Raw genomic sequence first — 24,787 nt, forward strand, 5'->3', positions numbered from 1 at the left:
CTTATACCTACAAGTATTCTGTTTTCTAGAATGACTTTTAAGGCAGGTACTACTGTGCTTTGCATCAGCTATATCTTCATCCAGCTCTGCAACACAGCAGTTCAACATGTGACCATAAGTCATATATGTGCCTTTCTCAATCCGTAGCATAGTAATCTCTCTTAGTTCCTAATCTCTTTCTAGTATCGTAGCTTCCCTGGTGGCTCAAAAGGTAAGGTGTCTGCCTGCAATTTGGGAGACCCAGGTTCGAGTCCTGGGTCGGGAAGATCCCCTGGAGAAGGAAATGGCAATCCACTCCAGCACTCTTGCCTGGAAAATCCCACGGACAGAGGAGCCTGATAGGCTACAGTCCATGGGGTCGCACAGAGTCCAGACACGACTGAAGTGACTCAGCAGCAGCAACTCCTACACATACACTTATACCTACAAGTATTCTGTTTTCTAGAATGACTTTTAAGGCAGGTACTACTGTGCTTTGCATCAGCTGTATCTTCATCCAGCTCTACAACACAGCAGTTCAACATGTGACCGTAAGTCATACATGTGCCTTTCTCAATCCATAGGATAATAATCTCTCTTAGTTCCTAATCTCTTTCTAGTATCATTACAAAGCACTGTAACAAATATTTATTTTAAACATTAAAAAAACACATAGGCTTGTGATGAGGGTGAAATGAAATGAAATATATATTTCATGACCAAATTATTTCTCTTCAGTTTCATTTTATAACTAGTCCACCAGTCTTCTGAGTCATTGGCACCCCCAGACCACCTGGCAGAGACGGATGAGATGTGCTATGCGGGTTCGAGTCCTCATCTGAACCCTGCCTCCCCCTTCCCTCCACCTTATGTACCAGCTGCACTCCTGCCACAATGCCCTCCAACCTGCCAAGCCTCCCCTGCCTAAGAGCTTGGCCCTGGCTGCTTCTCTGTGGGGAAGGCTCTTCCCTAGTTCTGTCCATAGCTGGCTCCTTTCCATCTTTCATGACTCAACCCAAGTGGCACATCCATAGAGAAAGAATACTTAGACCAAACCTGCCTAACATGCCCTCCCTCTGACCCTCAAATACCATATCGCTGTCTTTCCCATTACTGCCTGGTTGTTTTCTTCTTGAAAGCAACATCCCTATCTGAAATCATCTTGCTTGCTTATCTTGCTTTTATCAGTATCTCTCCATCTTCCAAGGTACGTGAGATAAGGATGTTTATCTTGTTCTCCACTGAATCCCCAGCACCTAGAATAATGACTCTACACAATAAGCACTCAAGGAAATGAATAGAGGAGGGAAAACATGTCCAAACTACAGCTAAGTCAATATTAAATAGCTAATTTTAGAGGAGTTTTTAGATATGAAGTTTTATGTGGTGTCTAAGGGCTCATAAAAGATACAAGCTTAAGTAGTACCCACTCTTAGAAGTTTCACTAAACAACGTGTCATTCCTCCAGTATGTGAATTATCCATACAACAAAAACTTAGTTAGGTGCAAATGGTACAATTATTTCTAGAGCTCCAAACAGATCTGTTTGCTTTATCATTTATTGCTTAAAATATTCCAATTATGCTATATGTTTAGAAACGCGAAAGTAAAATTCCCGTCATATTTATTTTTAAAACAGGGCGAGAAATTAGAAGCATATTTCACCTGGCAAGAAAGCAATTATTGTGCAGCAGCCTATTCACACCATAAGCCAAAACAAAAACAAGATGATCTTTTGGTGTGTGGGGGAAAGCAATTTCTAAGTAATAGATGACATTTAGAAATGATGAATGCATGTTCACAGTAACTACAACTTAGTAACCATTTAATATTTTATGAAATCACAGACATCTCATTCGATCACTATCAGAAGGAAAAAAAAAGAAATCACCATGGCCTACCAAAGCTAGTCAAAGTTTCCTATTATTAGGGAAAACCCAAAGATGAAGAAAAGCAAGTCATAGGATAAAATATCTCACATGAAACATTTAATCAATTCTTTTCTTTTGGGTTGGTTACCAAGAATAAAGCAAAAACAGAAAAATCAATAGCCAAATTGTTTCCAATGCCATACACTCCATGGGAATGAACTTAATAAAAGAGACTTAAATATTCCTAGTATATGTAGGTCAACATCCTAAAAGATCAAAACCCAAAACTCCTTCTGACCATCAAATTAAATGGACAGCCAGAGTAGAGCATTTAACATCTGAAAGTTGGGATGTATCTAATGGCAGATAGTTCTGCTGTTTCGTGTAGTGGCATTAAAAAAAAATAATAAGAAAAACAGATCACTGAAATCTAAAAAATTACTCCCATCCTTAAATTTTCCCCAAACTATTATTCACATATTATGCAGTACACAGTTCTTCATCTCCATTCTCCAAAGAAACAGATGTTTCTCTCAGAGAAAGGATCGAGAATACATGGCATAGATGAGCAGAAGGCTTGGAAATCTATCAAGTGATAATCCATCTCTAAAGAAATAACAGACTCCACTCTTAACAGGCAAGGATAAGAGAAGACATGTAACACCAAAGTTCATAGGCCTCAAATAATTGACCCCCAGGAAAAATAGGAGGCCAAAAATGCAGCTATGAAGTTTTCAAACCAGTCTCTCCCTCTGCACCCAGATCAAACCCATTTTTCGTAAAGCTTTGTCCCAAACAAAACATCTAACCAGTAATGCCCAGGAAGAGAAGGTCATTACAGGCACAGAGCGAGGTCAGCAGTCACCCTCTGCTTGGCAGCTGGCCAGGCCTACCACTCCCATATGGGATCCACATAGAGTGTTTACAGGTGAACTGAGTGAGACGGAAGGCCATCTATAAGACACACTGTGGCAGCCATAGGTTCCAGCCAGTGCTAAGGACCAGGTCTACTGGACTCCTGAGATCAGGGTCCCAGTAAATCAGTTTCCCTTTGGCTGGGTATCCAGCAAAAGAAGGGACTGTTATTGCTGTTTGCTTTTTTGTTTGTTTGCTTAAGAAAAGCAAAAATGATCTTATTTGCAAAGCAGAAATAGAGACACAGACCCAGAGAACAAACGTATGGACACCAAGAGGGAAGGAGGCGGGGTGGGATGAATTGGGAGAGCGGGGTTGACACGTATACACGACTGCTGCTATGCATGAAATAGGCAACTAAAGAGAATACAGTGTAAACCTCAGGTAAGTCTACTCAGCGCTCCGTGACAACCTAAACAGGAAGCAAACCCAAACAAGAAGGGCTATATGGACACAAACAGCTGATTCACTCTGCTGTACAGCAGCAACTAACACAACGTTGTAAAGCAACTATATTCCAATAAAGTTTAATTTAAAAACAGAAAACGTCTGCCTAAACTAGAATCCCAACTTTCCCCTAAGGGCTCATGACATCCTGGAACTACAATGATGCCCTTCCAAATCCTGTAACATAACCGAGAATGATCATGCTATCACATCCATCAAGTAAAAATTTATAGCAGACAAAATAAAATCCCCACCATCACAGCCACAAATACTACTCAGCAATATTGCTGAGTCTTCACTGGAGACAAAACTCCTGAAAAGTCTTTGTTCTTCTAAGAAAAGCTGGACCCTTATTGTTTGATATGAGAACCACTACTCCCACCACTCATGGAATTTTTATCGGAAGGCAGGAAATTCTGAGTGTTCGCATCTCATTCTGGTGCCTCCCCACTGACAGGAATTACCATGCCACCCTTCTCTGTTCTCCAGATTGAGAGCCGACCCCTGGAAATTGCCGAGAGGGCGGACGTCTCGGCTGCCAGCAGGGAATCACCCAAAATGCCACTGCAGTTATCTGCAGTCTGCCTCATCAAATATTCAACAAAGCACAACTGTGGAAATCAAAAAGCTTTGGTTATGACATTTGGAAGACGATCTTAAATCGTCAAGCCACAGTGAAGAGGTAGGTTCTGTTAGTATACTGCTGCTTCATTATTCTTCAGCATATTTTTGTTCAAAACCAAACAAAACATGTAGCCTCATCTAAGGTAATTTAATGGCAAGTACATGCTCTGGTCGGAGAAGGCAATGGCAACCCACTCCAGCATTCTTGCCTGGAGAACCCCAGGGAAGGGGGAGCCTCGTGGGCTGCCGTCTATGGGGTCGCACAGAGTCGGACACGACTGAAGCGACTTAGCAGCAGCAGCATACTCTCTGGTGACTACTGATTTTCTTGTTAAGTTGTGCTGTACAGAGATTGAACCGAAACCCCAGAACTTAACAAGTACATCCATATGCTTCTATTTCCTTGCCGCTAAACTGGTGGAGGCAACAGAAATAGAGGAAAACAATAGAATGAGAAAGACTAGAGATCTCTTAAAGAAAATTAGAGATACCAAGGGAACATTTCATGCAAAGATGGGCTCAATAAAGGACTGAAATGGTAGGAACAAAGTTATGACCACCCTAGATAGCATATTCAAAAGCAGAGAAATTACTTTGCCAACAAAGGTCCATCTAGTCAAGGCTATGGTTTATCCAGTAGTCATGTATGGATGTGAGAGTTGGACTGTGAAGAAAGCTGAGTGCCGAAGAATTGATGCTTTTGAACTGTGGTGTTGGAGAAGACTCTTGAGAGTCCCTTGGACTGCAAGGAGGTCCAACCAGTCCATCCTAAAGGAGATCAGTCCTGGGTGTTCTTTGGAAGGAATGATGCTAAAGCTGAAACTCCAGTACTTTGGCCACCTCATGCAAAGAGCTGACTCATTGGAAAAGACTCTGATGCTGGGAGGGATTGGGGGCAGGGGGAGAAGGGGACGACAGAGGATGAAATGGCTGGATGGCATCACCAACTCAATGGACATGAGTTTGAGTGAACTCCGGGAGATGGTGATGGACAGGGAGGCCTGGCGTGCTGCCATTCGTGGGATAGCAAAGAGTCAGACATGACTGAGCGACTGAACTGAAGAGAAGCAGAAGATATTAAGAAGAGGTGGCAAGAATATACAGAAGAACTGTACAAAAAAGATCTTCATGACCCGGATAATCATGATGGTGTGATCACTCACCTAGAGCCAGATATCCTGGAATGTGAAGTCAAGTGGGCCTTAGGAAGCATCACTACGAACAAAGCTAGTGGAGGTGATGGAATTCCAGTGGAGCTATTTCAAATCCTGAAAGATGATGCTGTGAAAGTGCTGCACTCAACACGTCAGCAAATTTGGAAAACTCAGCAGTGGCCACAGGACTGGAAAAGGTGAGTTTTCATTCCAATCCCAAACAAAGGCAATGCCAAAGAATGCTCAAACTACCACACAATTGTACTCATCTCACATGCTGGTAAAGTAATGCTCAAAACTCTCCAAGCCAGGCTTCAGCAATATGTGAACCATGAACTTCCAGATGTTCAAGCTGGTTTTAGAAAAGGCAGAGGAACCAGAGATCAAATTGCCAACATCTGCTGGATCATCGAAAAAGCAAGAAAGTTCCAGAAAAACATCTATTTCTGCTTTATTGACTATGCCAAAGCCTTTGACTGTGTGGATCACAAAAAACTATGGAAAACTCTGAAAGAGATGGGAATACCAGACCACCTAACCTGCCTCTTAAGAAACCTATATGCAGGTCAGGAAGCAACAGTTAGAACTGGACATGGACCAAACAACAGACTGGTTCCAAATAGGAAAAGGAGTACGTCAAGGCTGTATATTGTCATTCTGCTTATTCAACTTCTATGCAAAGTACATCATGAGAAATGCTGGGCTGGAAGAAGCACAAGCTGGAATCAAGATCGCCGGGAGAAATATCAATAACCTCAGCTATGCAGATGACATCACCCTTATGGCACAGAGTGAAGAAGAACTAAAGAGCCCCTTGATGAAAGTGAAAGGAGAGTGAAAAAGTTGGCTTCAAGCTCAACATTCAGAAAACGAAGATCATGGCATCTGGTTCCATCACTTCATGGCAAATAGATGTGGACACAGTGGAAACAGTGGCTGACTTTATTTTTCTGGGCTCCAAAATCACTGCAGATGGTGATTGCAGCCATAAAATTAAAAGACACTTGCTCCTTGGAAGGAAAGTTATGACCAACCTAGACAGCATATTGAAAAGCAAAGACATTACTTTGCCAACAAAGTCCGTCTAATCAAGGCTATGGTTTTTCCACTGGTCATGTATGGATGTGAGAGTTGGACTATAAAGAAAGCTGAGCAGCAAAGAATTGATGCTATTGAACTGTGGTGTTGGAGAAGACTCTTGAGAGTCCCTTGGACTGCAAGCAGATTCAACCAGTCCATCCTAAAGGAGATCAGTCCTGAGTGTTCACTGGAGGGACTGATGCTAAAGCTGAAACTCCAATACTTTGGCCACCTGATGCGGAGAGCTGACTCATTTGAAAAGACCCTGATGCTGGGAAAGATTGAGGGCAGGAGGAGAAGGGGATGACAGAGATGAGATAGTTGGATGGCATCAGCGACTCAATGGACATGGGTTTGGGTAGGCTCCAGGAGCTGGTGATGGACAGGGAGGCCTGGCGTGCTGTGGTTCATGGGGTCGCAAAGAGTTAGACCTGACTGAGAGACTGAACTGAACTGAAACTGGTGTGAGAGGCAGCAAGTGCTCTGAGCTCAATGAGACCTTCTGGAAGTCAGTACAATTTGTAACTAGAATTCCAATTGCTCTATTGTATCCAGTTGCCAACAGGAAACTTAGGTGTGCCAGAGAATTATTTTGTTTTCTTGAATACTCATACCATGACTCAATGACATAACATGTCTAAAGAATAAAAAAAATATTGTAGATTTTACCTGCTTTTCAACAATGAATGGTTACATTCATTCATTTTAAAACATAGGGCTAATTTTACTTACTAAAAAAGTTTTTCCAAATAATTTGAAAATCTGTGCTCCAGCCCTGAGAGATTTCAGTCTAAATATCACTGTAAACAGTGGCAAGTCACATATTTCAAAAAGATCATCCATGTGTACAAATGTTACATATGCATCAGAAAACAAAATGTTTAATTGGCTTATCTTCCTGCCTCCAAAAACATTCATGTAGAAAGTATCTCTCTTATTGCTGGTGCTGCCTAATATTATTTTCAGGAGGCTACTCACAAATAATTTCAGAGAAGCAGAGGGAAGCCAGCAAAACCTTCAGGTCAGATGACAGAAAACTGTCCTCAAGAAGCAAAATTCCCAGATTCAACTGAACTTAACAGAACCAGCCCCGTAGGAACACACCTCCGTTATACTCAGAGAGATACTCGCCCTGCCGTGGTAGGTAGAGCACTAAGATCACCATCACACAGTTTTTCATTTTGAAGTTCCAATAACAAATGAAAGAAGAGCATTTAAAATGAAGTCAACACACTGTGTAATGGAGGGACAGGCAGGTCATTATTTACCCCAACCTTAGGGTTTCCCTGGACTTCCCTGGTGGCTCAGACAGTAAAGCATCTGTCTACAATGCGGGAGACCCGGGTTCGATCCCTGGGTAGGGAAGATCCCCTGGAGAAGGAAATGGCAACCCACTCCAGTACTCTTGCCTGGAGAATCCCATGGACAGAGGAGCCTGGCAGGCTACACTCAGTGGGGTCACAAAGAGTTAGACATGAGCAACTAACATTACTACTATCGCTGCTAGGAAAACCAGGGCCCAATTTTTGCCAGTCTCAAAAATTTGTATTTCACAAATCAGTGTTTTCAGTGAAGCAAATCAAAAGCAAACAGATTCTCACTCACTTGAAGAAATTTCATCCTTTTTGAGTTCAGCAGGAATTTGCATATGAATTTGTCAATAATTCTTAAGCAGGTCTCCTGAAAATCTGTTTCATTCTTTCCTGTCACTGATTTTTCAGCCCTCTATCACTTGACCTGCCTCTTCTGCCTTCCCCATCAGCACCCTCATTCCAGGCATAAAAACCAAAATGAGTAATAAATAACATGAGCTCTAAAAGCATGAACTTTGCAAATATTTCTCTAAAACACATTCCTACAGGGGGCTGGATTCTTAAATCCATCAGAGCAGGTACATGGGATATGGAAAGGAACTAGAGAGGGCCCCAGTGATTCTGGAAAAAGGACAAGACTGTCTTTTGAGACTGAGTATAGTACAGACACGCTGCTATACATAAAACAGATAACCAACAAGGATCTACTGTATAGCATAGGGAACTCTACCCAGTATTTGGTAGTAACCTATAAGGGAAGAGAACCTGAAGAATAGGCATATAAGGACATAAAATATCAATATATATGTATAAATGAATCACTGTGCTATACACCTGAAACATGATATTTTAAATCAACTACACTTCAACTAAAAAATAACAAAAAGAAAGGAAAGAAAGCAAGTAGCAGAAACAAAATTGTAAACGAAGACAAGCAAAATCAACTCGGAGAGCTCTGGCCTGAACTGGGTTGCATTTACAAATGTTTAACAATAAAAAGCTTATGTTAAAAAGGTAGAGAGTCACGGGAGGAGGAGGACCTGAATTCCAAGCTCCTCGAGTGCCCTTTGGCTTACAGTTATCAAGTCTTCGGCCTGCCAGCCCCTGTAAGCCAGCAAGCTGGCCACTCGCTGTCACAGCTTCCCACTGTCACCTTCTGTTCCTATCATTATCTATAGTTTTCCTGGTCTTATTTTTGCCTGCCTATGCTCCCTCACCCGACCTCCCTCTCAGCACAACGTAGAGCATGTGTCCTGTCCACACTGTACTCTAAGAGCCAAGAAATACTGCTTGATGAACAAATAAGTAACATGGCTCACCAAGGTTACAGCCCAGCAACTGCAAAAACCAGCCCCGCTGACAAAGCATTTCTCAGCATCAGTTAACAAATCAGTGCTCGAGTGTGACTTCTTGCTTTGGGGAGCTTTCTGAATTCGAGGCAGGGAATCTGATTCACTCCAGGACATGAATGAAATTACTTTTCAGGTCCGGCAAAAAACAGAGTCTGACTTCATCTCCTCCTCCCTCCATCAAAAACCTGGGTGGGACTTCCCTGGTGGCCCAATGGTTAAGACTCCATGCTTCCTCTGCCAGGGCTGCTGGATAGATCCCTGGTCAGGGAACTAAGATCCCACATGCCTTGCAATGGTGGGGGGGGGGGGGGGCGGGCGGAATCTGGGTGGGTAGGAGATTGGCTGAGACAGTCCCTCTGCCCCTTAGCTTGCCTCCTCCATTTCGTCTGTGTTTTATATCCAGTGGCCTGAAAGTGAAAGTGAAGTCACTCAGTCATGTCCAACTCTTTGGGACCCCATGGACTGTAGACTACCAGGTTCCACTGTCCATGGGATTTTCCAGGCAAGAATACTGGAGTGGGTTGCCATTTCCTTCTCCAGGAGATCTTCCCGACCCAGGGATTGAACCCAGGTCTCCCGCATTTTAGGCAGACGCTTTACCGTCCGAGCCACCAGGGAAATCTCATATGGCAAATTCTAGAGCTCATAAAAGCTAGTCAAATCTTTGTAAATTAACATACCCTCGAGCAATAAAAAGAGGTGTCTCCAGCTTCCTCCTGTTGTCTCAAGTTTTCAAAAGGAAAGATCAGTTTGCCAATCCCTGTGGTCAATCCAAAACACAGTGAGATCAAAGAAACCAAAACACGGAATGTGAAGAAGAGAAAGGTTTATTGCAAGGGCCAAGCAGAGAGGACAGGCAGCTCATGCTCATGAAGCCCAAACTCCCCAGTGGTTTTCAGGGAAGAGTTATCAAAGGCAAATTTTGTGAGGATGGCTGCAGGCTATGGGAATGGTTATTCTCAAATTTTCCTAAACTTGTGATTTCATTTCTTCTCAAAATTCTACCATACAACAAGTCGTTTTCATACAATCCAAACATTAAAAGAAAACAATAGCAACTAATAATCAGAAACTGCCAGCCTTGATGCTTGCTAAGTTTAAATATGCTTTTGGTCAGGTATTTGTTGAGTTTATTTATGTTTGTTAACTCTAAAATGGCTTTTAGTCATCACGTCTCTATTTACCTCCATGTGGGGAGAATCCCAGGGGCGGGGGAGCCTGGGGGGCTGCCGTCTATGGGGTCGCACAGAGTCGGACACGACTGAAGCGACTTAGCAGCAGCAGCAGCAATCTTTTTTAGCTTCTTGATGATAGAGGTTAAGATCATGGGACAGAGACAACAGGGGGAAGGGGAGCTGAACCCGACACACCAAAGTCCAGTGAAGATTTGATGAGTGAATTAGGTAATTACATGACGGCATGATGATTCTATATTAATTTACAGTATACACTTAGAAATGCTAGACTCACAAATGCTCCACAAAAAGAGTAAAAAGCTGGGTAACCTGCTTCCAAACCTCCTCTCCCCAGAAGGAAACTCTGTACCAGTTCATAATACAATCCAAACATAATATGGCACTGGGGACTATCCTATGGAAAATGCAGAAAAACAAATCTTGCCATATAATAGATGTTCCACAAGTGAACAGACCTATTTACCATCCTTGTTGGAGTGGAAAGAATGTGGCTTTTGGAACCAATAGACTTTCATTTGAAACCTAGTTACTGTATCACCAGCACCTAAGATCCACAATGTTTACATTAGAAAAAGAATCTCTTTAACAAGGATACTCATATGTATCTATGAAAAAGTGAAGGAATAAATATATGAAATGAGTATTACTGTCATCCAAAACTACTACTTCTATAGTATGCAAAGGAAGATATCCATTTGTAATTTCTCAATTTAAAATATTCTGGTGGATATTGACATGGAAGAGGTATCTAATGATTTATATATTTTGCTTCAAATTCAAGTAGAGAACATTATTAGAGTCAGGACTTTTTTAATTAAAAATAATGCACTGATCAACAAACTGAAAAAAACTGCCAGCTGATGTACTTACTTTAGTTATATTTAAACTAGTTATCAAGACTATATACAAGGTTTACTTCTCTTTTTCCAAAAAATTTGTTAGCTAACAGCGCATATAGGAGTATCTTACACAGTGTGAAAGGTACAAAAATCTAAAAAGTAATTGAAATTATTTGAGATTGTCATTAGAAAAGTATGTCTCAAATTCATCTTGTTTTTTCTAGCCAAAAGTAAAATCCTGGTGACTCAATTGGTAAAGAAACTGCCTGCAATGCAGAAGACCCAAGTTCATCCCTGGGTCAGAAAGATCCTCTGGAGAAAGAAATGGCATCCCACTCCAGTATTCTTGCTTGGAGAACTCCATAGACAGAGGAGCCTGGTGGGCTACAGTCCATGGGTGGGCGGGGGGGCACAAAGAACTGGACAAGGACTGAGTGACTTTCACTTCACTTCAAAGTCCTAGTCAAATACACTTTATAACCACAAATTCCTCTGGACATACTTGATTTTTCAGATGCTTGAAAAGTGAAAGTCACTCAGTCATGGCCACCTCTTTGTGACCCCATGGATTTCTCCAGTCCATGGGATTCTCCAGGCCAGAATACTGGTGTGGGTAGCCTTTCCCTTCTCCAGGTTATCTTCCCAACCCAGGGACTGAACCCAGGTCTCCCGCATTGCGGGTGGATTCTTTAACCAGCTGAGCCACAAGGGAAGCCCAAGAATACTGGAGTGGGTAGCCTATCACTTCTCCAGCAGATCTTTCTGACCCAGGAATCAAACCCAGGTCTCCTGCATGCAGGCAGATTCTTTACCAACTGAGCTATCAGGGAAGTCCAGGCTTACATGATTCTTTTTAACAGTAATATCTGCATGTATAGCCCACAGTTCAAACAAATGATTCCTAATCTATAAATAAAAGAATCGCCTAACACAGTACTCCATTCAATGTATAACTTAATTATCTAGTAAGCAAGTTTAAATTACATGATTTTTTAAATGGCTGTAAAGAAAACAAGTACAGAGGGGAGTAAAACTCTGAACAAAATCCCACCATAGGCCTAACATCTAGGAATGCATTACCCCTTTATGGAAACTTATTACGGTTCTACATGTACAAATAATTAAGTACAAATTACAATGGTTTATAATTTAATTGCAAAGAGCAATTTTTTCTTTTATCAATTTTCAGAATCAATTTTTAGTTCCTCGTTTCACTTTCTTTACCATCTATTGGGTAGGGGGAATCCAAGTTTAAGCCCATCACCTTGAGCCTGCAGAATTTCACCTTCCTGGAAAAGAACTATAAAGATCAATGAGAAGCTGTCAGTAGACATTAGTAAAATGGACAACTCCATTACAAGCAGAATGAATGTACATCCAATTAGAACTAAATTCTCAAACATCTCTTCTGATTAAAAAATTAAAAAAAAAAATCCACAAACATTTCTTCCAAGCCCAAAACAAGCACAGAGACAGAAACAAACAACAACAAAAAACAACATTAAATTTTGACGTCTTCCAGGATGGCATAATCTGAGTAACCTAGTAGAAAAGAGCATCACTTGGTATTATTGACCAATAGAACTTAATTTAGAAATAATATTAAACACATAAGGAAGAAATGTAATGGGAGACCATAAAAAACTTGTTGAACTAGATTGACACATTTGAAAACTATTTTCTCTAAAAAAGAAAATGGACAAACTTTTGTTTTCAAAATATATAATTAATGTGAATACTCCAGATTCTAATGAAATTAATGAAATAGATACTTGTTTTCTAAATTGGACAGTATTAAGCGCTTCCCACGTGGCTCAGTAGTAAAGAATCTGTCTGTCAATGCAAGAGACATGGGTTTGAGCCCTGGGTCAGGAAGATGCCCTGGAGAAGGGAATGGAAACCCACTCCGGTATCTTGCCTGGGAAATCCCATGGACAGAGGAGCCTGGCAGGTTACAGTGCATGGGGTCAGTGGCAAAAGAGTCAGTCACAACTCAGCAACTAAACAGCAACAACACCTGTATTAAGGTCTACTTCTTCAGTACCAGGACAAGTAATCCAAAGATTTCACTGTTTATATCATATGCGTTTGTCAGATACAGACTTCAGGGATTATAACATTATTCTATTAACCTGTCTTATTTATCATTCCATTAGTAAGTCATGGTCCCTGACCTCAAATATTTAATCTGGAGGGAAAAATAAAACTCATGCTCACATAGGAAGCAATCAGTGTTAAGTTTTCAAATGCAAATTAATAATTTCATAGGACTCTATTTTCATTAGGGGAGGATTTCATGGTGATTGATATGGGCCTGGATTTCAATATTTTATTGCTCTGCAAGACTGAAATTTTCCAGGAGGATCTATCTCCACAAGCTCTTTGCATCCCTGATTTCCAGTCCTTGCTGAGTACACAATCAAGTAAGTATTTAATGAAACGAATCTTAAGTGCCACAAAAATGTAAGTGTTCTCATCAAAGCACTGATACGGAACCTCTATCTTCACGTTTTAAACACAACTCTGCCATCCACTGGATCACCTTTTCCTTTCTAGGTACACTGCCCTCAGACCACATTGTCCTGGGCCCAACATGAGAATCTATGAATTAGTTCTCATTTCTCTTCCTGCGTTTTTCTCAACACTTTCTACCACCAATGAATAACCTGGATTATGCATGTACAAATAGGATGCTGCTCTCTGCCAGATCACATCAAGTCTGAGCGAAAACACAGTCTTCTAAGACTGACTACCACCAGGCACGTCATATAAACTCTTCAGCGCTCCTCAGCCTCATCTTAGACACACAGGATTAGATCTATTTCTTATTCATTCATTCATCCATCCATTTACTCATACAGCTGACTATCATTTAAATCTTTTGTTGTTGTTGTTATTGTTGGCCATGCTGCCCAGAATGTGGGATCTTAGTTCCTCAACCAGGGATTGAACCCACGCCCCTTGCATGGAAGCATGAAGTCAACAAAGGGCCCTGGAGTCAATGCTATGGTTTTTCACATATGGATGTGAGAGTTGGACCATAAAGAAGGCTGAGGACCAAAGAACTGATGCTTTTGAATTGTGGTGCTAGAGAAGACTCTTGAGAGTCCCTTAGACTGCAAAGAGATCAAACCAGTCAATCTTTTTTTTTTTTTTCAAACCAGTCAATCTTAAAATAAATAAACTCTGAATATTCATTGGAAGAAATGACGTTAAAGATCCAATACTTTGGCCACCTGATGCAAAGAGACAACTCACTGGGAAAGACCCTGATGCTGGGAAAGTCTGAAGGCAAAAGAAGGGGATGGCTGAGGATGAGATGGTTAGATAGCATCGCTGACTCAAGAGACATGATTTTGCGCAAACTCTGGGAGATAATGAAGGTCAGGGAGGACTGGCATGTTGCAGTTCATGGAGCTGTAAAGAGTCACACAAAACTTAGTGACTGAACAACAATAGTAAATGTGTAAAATACTCTCTTGATTCCAGATGTTTATTCATCTTGTTCTCTCTCATTAACGTCCTTTCCTCTACCCTATGTGTTCAAATCCTGTCAACCTTTTTTAACTTATATGATTTCAAATCCTTTCCCTCTTTACTAAAGACTTAATCTGACTTCTGTTCTAGGACTACAGAGGGGTCTTCTCCACACCTTCAAGATCACCATTTAGTGTGGATATAAGTGGGCAACTGCAATTTAACATCCAAGAGAATATTAATTAGCTGGACATTAAATAGGAAATTGTGCCTTTTTTAAAGCCCCAGCTTTGCAAACTCTGAGTCAGGAAAGTCAAACAGGGTTTTAAGATTTCTCAGATTCTTTAATGTAAAATCAGGAGGTGAATATGAGTGCTTCCCAGACATTTTTGATTTATTACAGTTAGAATATAATTAACAAATTTTACCATTTTAACTATTTTTCAGTGTACAGTTCAGTGACCTTAAGTATATTCACAATGCTATGCAACTATCAACACCATCCACTCCAGAACTTTCTGATCATGGGTTTTGTGGAGAATACTATCAATGTAAGGTGCCAGAGAACACATTTTAAGAACTATGCGACATGGTATCAGGGCTAAGGAAGGGAATACATAGGAGGCTGTGAGCACTCAGGATCCAAGCTGCTACTGAAGGACTGGGGCAGGTCTCTCCAACACAGAAGGGCCTGAATGTCTACCCAGGCATTTGCAGCCCACGAGTTAGGCAGAATCGATGCTTTTGAACTGTGGTGTTGGAGAAGATTCTTCAGAGTCCCCTGGACTGCAAGATCCAACCAGTCCATTCTGAAGGAGATCAGCCCTGGGATTTCCTTGGAAGGAATGATGCTAAAGCTGAAACTCCAGTACTTTGGCCACCTCATGAGAAGAGTTGACTCATTGGAAAAGACTCTGATGCTGGGAGGGATTGGGGGCAGGAGGAGAAGGGGACGACAGAGGATGAGATGGCTGGATGGCATCACTGACTCGATGGACATGAATCTGAGTGAACTCCGGGAGTTGGTGATGGACAGGGAGGCCTGGCGTGCTGCGATTCATGGGATCGCAAAGAGTCGGACACGACTGAGCAACTGAACTGAAGCAGTAAAGGCCCACCTTGAAACAGATACTTCACCCTCAGGCCCATGAAAATTACTCAGAGGCCCTCAGAGACAGAGGCACATCATATAAGTAAATGGCTGGTTAAATGTCAAGGAGACTGGCCAAGGAGAAGAAAACATGAAGCCTGTGCTCCTTTCCTCAATGCAGTGGTGATGGTAATCTCATATAACTCCTGGAGACATGGAATTCAACTTCTGCTCTCAGCGGGGAGGAGTAGCCCCAGTATCAACCATTCGCATTCAGCCCAATCAGATCTGCTGCTGCTGCTGCTGCTAAGTCACAGCCAGATCTAGAACTCCATAAATCACAGAACAGCTGGCCATGCACGGAACACTAAACCATGGAGAAATAAGCCACAGGCACATTTACAGGAACATTTACACTATTATCCAGTGGACCACCAGGGAAGTCCCAACTAACACATTGTTATTAAAAATTTAATAAATGTTCTTCCACTACAAAACTAGAAATATCTACCTTCAGTTTCACATCAAGTCATTTATTCTTCCCCTTCAATAAAATTCTAAAATCAAACCTAATGTCCTTTCTCTAGTTTCACATATTTCATATTTCACTGTCTGATTAAGGTTGTTCATTTCTTTCACATGTTGATTTGATCCGCCCCCCCCCCTTTTTTAAATCTGGGAATTAGGCTTGAGAAAACAGAGATGACTGTAAATCCCAAAAGGCATAAAGACCACTCAGACTTGGGAGTCCAGCTGCTCCCCCATCTCCCACCATGACGCCTGAGACTTAGGAAATGCAGCAGGAAAGCATGAACAGTGATAAGTATTCGATTTTACTCTGAAAACCAGTAAGAACAAAGTCTAGGAAAACACATACAAGCATAACATACTTTAAACTGTGCACATTAGGTACTGAAGTCTATAAAATGTCTCTAGAGATAGGGAGAAGGTTCAAATCCACACAGGTCATTACTAAGTTCTTTCATTTAAACACTATATTATTTTCAGAAAACAGGATAAGCAGTTCCGAAGTGTCTCACTGGCCAATCAAAAACTGTAAATAACTTTAATGCAGAATCTAAAAAAGCTTCAATTTAAATAAAAACAAGCTCATAGACCCAGACAACAGATTGGTAGTTGCCAGAGGCAGGGAGATGTTATGTAATGCATGGTGACTGTAGTTAATAATACTGCACTCCTACTTGAAAGTTGCTAATAATAGTAAATCTTCAAAGTTCTCAGCACAAGAAAAAAAAGTGCTCTAACTATACATGATGCCAGATGTTAACTCAACTTGCAGTAGTGATTACTCTGCAACACATATAGATATTGAATCTTGTGGTACACCGGGAACTAATGGATGCCAACTATATCAATAAAAAAGAAAAATCCTAAATTAAAAAAAAAGAATAAAATCAACTTCATAGAAAGCTATCCACTATATTTCCCAGTTGTAGATTCATGCTGTGCATACTAAAACACTCTAAAAACTTCCACAATAACGAAACATCGATTTTTTTCCTCTAGGGGAAAAACTGAAAATAAGCTGCAACTCACTTTCCTTAGCCCATAGATCTTCAGCCTCACACAGAGGATAACATCATACTGGAAGAGCTGGATAACTTCATCATCAAACCTCTGCAAGTCTAAATAGATCTCAGGCTGCTCACCAGCCACAATTTGCTCATGGATCTTCAGAGAAGCAAAAAATCACCCACTTATTCAACGCAGCTAGGAATGTTTAGAAATACAAAGCTAAACTGAAGAAAAAGCCAGAATCTTTTTCGCAGAGAACACTGCAGAATTCATAATCTACAGTTCCTGTGACTGCTTCCTTTCAGGGCTATAATCGGAAATTAGCAACGTCCTCTTGGGACAGCAATGTCACTGAAAGCCCCTCTCTCAGGCTGCAGTTTTTACTCCTATTCATCCTTCTCTTACATGGTATTTATCTCCCCAAGGTTATCCACCCATTACATCTACTATACTGTAGAACAGAAATATTTTTAAAGCAATTACATCTTTTAAATTTTTCAAACAAGAATATTTTAAAAGGCATTATTATTTTCATCTGTTTTTTCCCAAAAACACTCTTTGCCCAGTGATGAAACAGTATTTCTATAGTAGAAGACTACTTCTTTATTTCCAACACAAACATAGCCTTGGGGTTATTTAAACGAAAATTATGCAACAACTCACAGAAGATTCACCTATATTTATGATGTTCATTTCCTACCCATGGCCTAACAAATGGTTTTGCGCACTGTCTACAAACTTATTGGAAAAACTAAAAGATATTTATTGAGTTGTGGTTTATAACTTTCCAGAATCACCAAAAAAGAAAAAAAAAAAAAAGCAATGCTCTGCATACACATCCGTCTGTCTGTAACTATTCCAGGCCTGCTGACTCAACAGTAAATTCATTACTCCAAATGCATTGCATTGGCACACTAGAATTAATTCACGTAAATATGATCACCTAATTTGAACTGTAAGAATATGGATGGGCAGCAAAGGCTCAAAGCTTCAACAACAACAACAAAGAATCAACTGTTTCCAATTAAAGAATTCTTAGGAAAAACACTGTCTTTCTTCCAATCCCCTACCAACTTGTTCCTTTCCACCTATATGCCCTGTCTCCACTTACAAAGTCACCATTTACCCACTTAGCAATGCTAGAAACCTTTATCTCACCCACAATTCATTTTCCCTCCCTTACCATGTCTTCCTGGAGAAGGAAATGGCAACCCACTCCAGTATTCTTGCCTGGAGAATCCCATGAACAGGGGAGCCTAGCGGGCTGCGTTCCATGAGTTTGCAAAGAGTCAGATATGACTGAGCAACTAACACTCTAACATGTCTTCAGTTAAATTCTTAACCATCCAACTTCTGTCCATTCTTGCTCCAAATAATCTCTCATATCTGTCTACTTCTTTTTTGTCCTGACCTTCTTCCACAAAAGGATCCTAAATTATTCACTCTGATTCCAGTCATTCTACATACACCCTAAATCACCTTTCAGAAATGCAAACGTGATCCAACAACTACCACAGTGACCACTATAAACGTCCTCAGTAAACTTATGCCCTAAAGTCCTATAAAAGTCCTTAGTAAACCTTATGTGCTGGATCAATGGCCATATCATGGCCCAGTAATTAAAAATCACTGCCTCCACATCTAGCCCACCTCCATTTCCTAAAGGGCTTGGATTATAAGGATCACCCAGCTTCATCAACAACTTGACGTTCTATTATTACACACAACAATAATATAGCGATAGAGATCACGCATGTTGCACGGAATATCACCCACTGCATTTTATTTAATTTCACCTTGAAATTTTTTATAATTTCTATCTTCACTTAGCAGATGAAAAAAGAAAGCAAAGACAGAAAGAGTTCAAGTAACAAAACTAGAATTTAGGTCTTTCTAACTGAACTCTACAATCCTGCCATTATCCTGCCTAAAGCTTGGTGGTAACAGTAAACACCATTTACCTTGTTATTTCTAAATAACCTGTAGAAGCAATCATTCAAGGGGCATTTTGAGAGATGTTGTATGTATTACTGAAAGTCACTTTCATGAGAGTCAAAACACCAAAGTTTGGGTGGCTGCCTCTTTTAGGATAATTATTTCACTCTGGTATATCCATCACCATCACCTTTCAGAAGAAGCATGCTTTGGTCCCTGGACAGTTCTGGTAACTGCAGGATTGCACCTGAATATTAATGTTTTTGTATGCCAATTTTAAAATTAAAATCAGGCAGAGTACAATCTTAATGCAAAATTCAATAGCCCCCAAAACTATTTTCCTGACAGCACAATATTCCTAGAGCTAAAATTAATCAGAAGTAAAAATCAAGATGAAAATTAACCAACCCAGTCTACTTTCTCCTGTGATTCCTATTTGCTTCAAAAATCTTGCCTTCAAAATCATGACCCTCTAATCTAAAAGAAGAGAGATCATGTAAAACTAAAGCCACTGAGTTAAATCCTAGCCCCTCATGTTAGAAAATTAGAATTCTCTTCTTCCAGCAGCATATGGAGTTAAGTAGACCCCTGACAATCAGAAGCAAAATTAAACACTTTGAAGCCAAAATCTACGGGATTTTGTATTAATTCCTTCAGACTTGAAATCCAGGAGGATTTCCAGAATCCTCCAGTTGAAAGACTCAAGAGTTTCATCCCTGCATTTTTAAATTCCCCAAATCTCTTATTGAAACTCTGTAAAATGTATCATAGACTTGATTTCCATTTTCTACTGGTAATGTTTTTCTTTGACAGAATAAAGAAGATAGCTGTTTAGACTATGTTGTTTTAAAAAAAAAAAACAGAAAAAACTTCCCAACTGCTAATACAAGAAAATACCTACCTGCCTGACCTATACTCAGGGGCTTTCCACATGCTGATGCTGTGGTAAGTACTGAGGATACAAACATGAAAGACTTGGTCCCAGCCCCATGCTGAGGCTGGCTTTCCAAGACCCTTCCAGCCTATGACCTGGGTGCATCACTAACACTGCAACCTGAGGGCCAAGCGACGCCAGTACATGCAAAATCAGTAGATGTTGCTTCTTGACATGGGAGTAGAATAACAGTAGTTTTTGTTGTAAACTGAGCCTTCAAATTTGTTACATAACACAAAGTCCCACAAATGAGCTTTCTTGAGTGAAAAACAGGCCAATGTACATATCAAAATGCCAATGTCTCTTACGTTAGAGACACTGGTATCTGGCTTTCTCACCTAAAAGTTCCCAGAAGGGCAACATTTCAAGATACCACTGAGGTTGTCTGGGCTTCCTTTCACATGAAAACAAGCTAATATGATAATCTAAGGCCAGCCATGAAATAGTTTGATGTTCCAATTCAGTTCCTGGAGAAGTCAGAATAAAAGTTAAACCAGTTCATAAATGGTGGTATTCTATAAGGGAGGTGGGGAAAACTTTCATTTCATTTCTGTCTCACAGGAGAATAACAATACCCTCTGCTAAGTCGCTTCAGCCATGTCCGACTCTGTGACCCCACAGACGGCAGCCCACCAGGCTCCCCCATCCCTGGGATTCTCCAGGCAAGAACACTGGAGTGGGTTGCCATTTCCTTCTCCAATGCATGAAAGTGAAAAGTGACAGTGAAGTCACTCAATCATTTTGGACTCTTTGCGACCCCATGGACTGTAGCCTACCAGGCTCCTCCATCCATGCGATTTTCCAGGCAAGAGTACTGGAGTGGGGTGCCATTGCCTTCTCCAAATAATACCCTCAGGTTCCTTGTAATGAGAGCTAACAATATTATTCTGCTTCTGTCTTGCACGCTTCCCCTCAATTTCAGAAAGCTGCCTATGATTAATCTTAAGCCGTCTGTCATTTTTTTGTTTACAGTACTTCATTGGCAAGTACGTTTGGGAGACCTAACAGCTAAATCTCACCAAAACAGCCTTGTAAACTAACTCTCCATTTCAAGTGCTTCTCATATGCCCCTACTCCAGTTCCTTTAAAATTTTCTTGCAATTTTCAAATGTCTCAAGAATACAGACAAGCATAGAAAATAATGTAAGTGGCATCTTTCAGACTACCCAGATCTAAAAAAAATGTGTCCTCTACCACATGTGGTATCAATTATTGCCTTCATTTTGGAGGTGCTATCTCACAGTACGTTTGACCCTCTGAACACCCACCAATGCTTTGAACAATGCTTCCAAGCTGATATGCTCACTCTAAAGGAAAAGTCGATCTGGAAGAAGCTAGAGCTTGGAGCCAGAAGTGAACACAAAAACTAAAAAACTTTAAGAGTGTACAACATTTGAGTAGGGTACTAGATATCTCCAAATTCTGAAAAATAAGGCAACCTTATCTAGAGCTTACAGAATAAGGCAATTCCAATGATAATAAAAATGATTTCTACCGTTTAATACTTACTGCATACTGGGCTTTTTTATATTCACCATCTCTATCTTTGTAACAATTCTACAACGTAGGCATAATGGTCATGTTTATGTAAGGAAATGGAGGTTCGCAGTGAACTGTCCAAGAATACACAGTCAGAACCAGGATTCAAACACAAATCAGTTGGCTTCAAAATGCTTTTTTTTTTTACACTCTTCCATGATAGAAATGGACCACCCATTTTCCAATAAACTCTGGCTTGCAGTAAGCATACCACATACACAGATTTCAATGGAAACCAATCTTCCAAAAAAAGGAAATTTAGACAAGAGAAGCTATTTTTTATTACCTACCTATCTCACTGAATATTATTAGACTCTGGACACTTAAGCCAAAGTCCATGTACATGCCCACGTCATCTACACTACAATCCATATGTGACCCAACACATGGTAAAGTTCAGGAGAGAACCAGCCTGTTACATCAAATTTTCAGATGACCCAACCACAGGGCTTGCTAACTATAATTAAGTCTGTCCTCCTGAATAAAGCCAGAGAGGAGTGATATAAGAAGGCCAAGGTCAAGGCCAAGGAAAGGAGCAGAAGTGTGTTTAAGGAAATATTGAAACTGGTCATTTGCTTGGTTATTATCCCAACAGCAGAAGACTTGGCAATAGCTACCTACACGTCCCTGTTCTCTTTGGGTAAAACTGATTCTCCGATGCCACACGGTTCCAAGATTCCAAAATGTCCACACACTCAGGACACAAGGACTATGTACCAGAATGCTATGAGGATGATACACAACAAATTAGGAAATTACTCCCCTAATCCAGGAGCTCATTTTACACTATTTATTGTGTAAGGGGCAGAAAGAGACCTCATAGTGAAGCTACTCACACTGAAACATAAAAACATGATCAGCAATGAAATCTCAAAATTCCATGACTGCTCCTAAACAAATCCAAACTGTTGAAAGCGTAAGATGGATATTGTTTGAGCAAGAGGAAGATGGATTCATGAGGAAATAAAGTTTAAAATGAACAAAATCAAGAAAGAACACCCTAAACAGGTGATTTGTGTGTCTGTCCCACCCCTGTCTCCATGCCCTTAAACTGTACTTTGTTGGGTATTGTTAGTGTTACCAGAATAGCTGCAGACTCCTTTCCTTTCAAAGAGGAATATAGAAATTTATCAAAATTAGCAAGACCGAAAAGGTGTTCACTGGTTGTTCAATTATTACACTAAATTTAAAATGCTCTATAAGTCTTTTTATCTCTCAGTCAAAAAAGAAATATAATTCAGTACGTCATCCATCTTTTCTGGCACAATATATTATTACATAAAAAGACTTTCCTGGAACTGCAAATCTACATTTTAAAGTTTCTGGTTGACCCCAAAGACTTCTTTCTATGAGTTCTGTTTAGGCATTAATCATCCCCACCCTAGAAAAAATGGCATTTACAGCCCCCCAAATTTTAAAGCTTGTATAAAATGAAAGGCAAATTCAGATTTTAAAAGATTATGTTTGATGCCAAACTAATTATAAATAGGTGATTATTCTAGAATTGAAGGGGAAAGAACTCCAAGAGAACTCCAAATCATTCTCTTTTTTCAAAGATTTAACATGATATATCTGTATTTTAAAACTCAGAAATTAAACTACTAGAACAGATGAAGGGATTACTTAAGATGTGATCTGGAAATAGATTAACACATTCTCCAAGAGAAAGAAAAAACTGGCAAAATGACAATTCAAACAAGTCCAACTCCCAGAAAGGTTCAGAAGTGTTTTTACTGGTGAACAGAAACCAGCTAAAGAAAAAAAAAATGCATTTTAAAGGGATTTAAACTGTCTCGATTGTCAATGAAAATAGCTGGCAATACAGCACACTGCTATGAGGAGAAACGCATCTTATAAACAGTGGGAATTGTTGGCTCCGGGAATGCTGAATGCTATGTTATCTACATATTTGTTGAAGTGGGTTCCCAGGAGAATCATCTCAGTGATTCTTGGAACTTTCCCATGCATTCCTCTCCATGTCAACTTAACAACATTCTTGAAGACACAAACCACACACTCAATTCAGCAGCGCCCCTTTCCAGTACCAGCGTATTCTTTGGATAGACAATACACAGCCTAGAGGTGTCACATTAAACTAAAATATGGGATTAAAAATAGTGCAATCCTTGACGTTAGATTTTTAATCATACTTGGACATCTCCCTAAATTTTCCAAATTCTACCCTCTGATATGTTTTTTCCTTCATTCTAAAAAGACGGCTTTTTTACGAAAAATTCAACAATTGATTGCATTTTCATTATACCAAAGACAACACTGCGTGTCAAATTTGTTATCCAAATGGATGCTAACCTCCAATCTCTCCTCAATCGGTTATGATCTATTATCAGCACACCGATCTTGGCAAATTTTACTCAAAAATTCTCATCAATAGTGACATTACCTTGTTTACTAAACATTCAAAGCTTTGAACATGATTTTTGTTTACTCACAGTGGCAGCTGGAAGAGAAAACCCCTTCAGTTTTAGCTAATAATAGATCTTGACAGTCAAAACACCCCACATTTAAAAATACAGATGAGGCATATACTTTCTTCCTTAAAAATCCTATCTTTAGACTAGCAACCATCCGTTTCCTAGTGTCCTCGTTTTTTTTTTTTTTTTTTTTCCTTTACTGCCTTCACCAGAATGGAGAGCTAGTGCTCTCTGGTCTATTTAGAAAAGCCAGATTCGGGTCACCAGAGTTCACATGTACAGCAGGTCTAGACACAGTGTGTATATAAAAGGAGATGCAGCCAAAGGCCTGGGCTCGTAGAGCTCACACTGCGGCAAGAGGGGAGGAGGCAGACAGCATGGAAACACACAGATAAATAAGATATTTTCAGATGCTTGAGTGCTGTAAGGAAAACAAAATGTGGTACCCAGCAATTCCACTCCTGGTATACACCAGAGACGCCTGCATATGGCAGCAGGAGACAGACCAAGAAAGTTCACAGGCTGTCTGTCACAAGACAGTGTACCCACAGGAAGGAGAGTGAATAAGTATATGCTTCTAAGTACATGTAACGGAATATTAGCAACTGGCAAAATCAGTGTGCACAGGTGCAGGCAACACTACGTGAATCCCAGGAACATAACGCCTAAGGAAAAAACGAAACAAAGGAATTTAGTTACGAAACAGGAACAGACTCACAGATCTCAAAATCAAACTTATGGTTATCAAAGGGAAATGTAGGGGAAACTGATAAATTAGGATACTGGGATTAACATATATACACTACTATATATAAAATAGATAACGAACAGGACCTACACTATTTCACAGGAAATGCTACCCAATATTCTATAACAACATATGTGGGAAAAGAATCTGAAAAAGAATGGCCATATATGTGTGTGTATATGTCCAAGGCTTCCCTGGTGACTCAGTGATAAAGAATCTGTCTGCAATGCAGGAAATCCCTGGGTCAAAAAGATCCCCTGGAGAAGGAAATGGCAACCAACTCCAGTATTCTTGCCTGGAAAAATCCCAGGGACCGAGGAGCCTGG

General features: G+C 40.3%; 1 protein-coding gene across 1 annotated transcript in view; it reads right to left on the minus strand.

The window, feature by feature from the left end:
- Nucleotides 1-24,787, minus strand: part of RYR2 (ryanodine receptor 2) — an 814,256-nt gene that overhangs the window by 686,454 nt on the left and 103,015 nt on the right. The gene's annotated exons all lie outside the window — the stretch shown is intronic.

This window comes from Capra hircus, chromosome 28 (assembly GCF_001704415.2).
Source record: "Capra hircus breed San Clemente chromosome 28, ASM170441v1, whole genome shotgun sequence".
NCBI classification, from domain to species: domain Eukaryota; kingdom Metazoa; phylum Chordata; class Mammalia; order Artiodactyla; family Bovidae; genus Capra; species Capra hircus.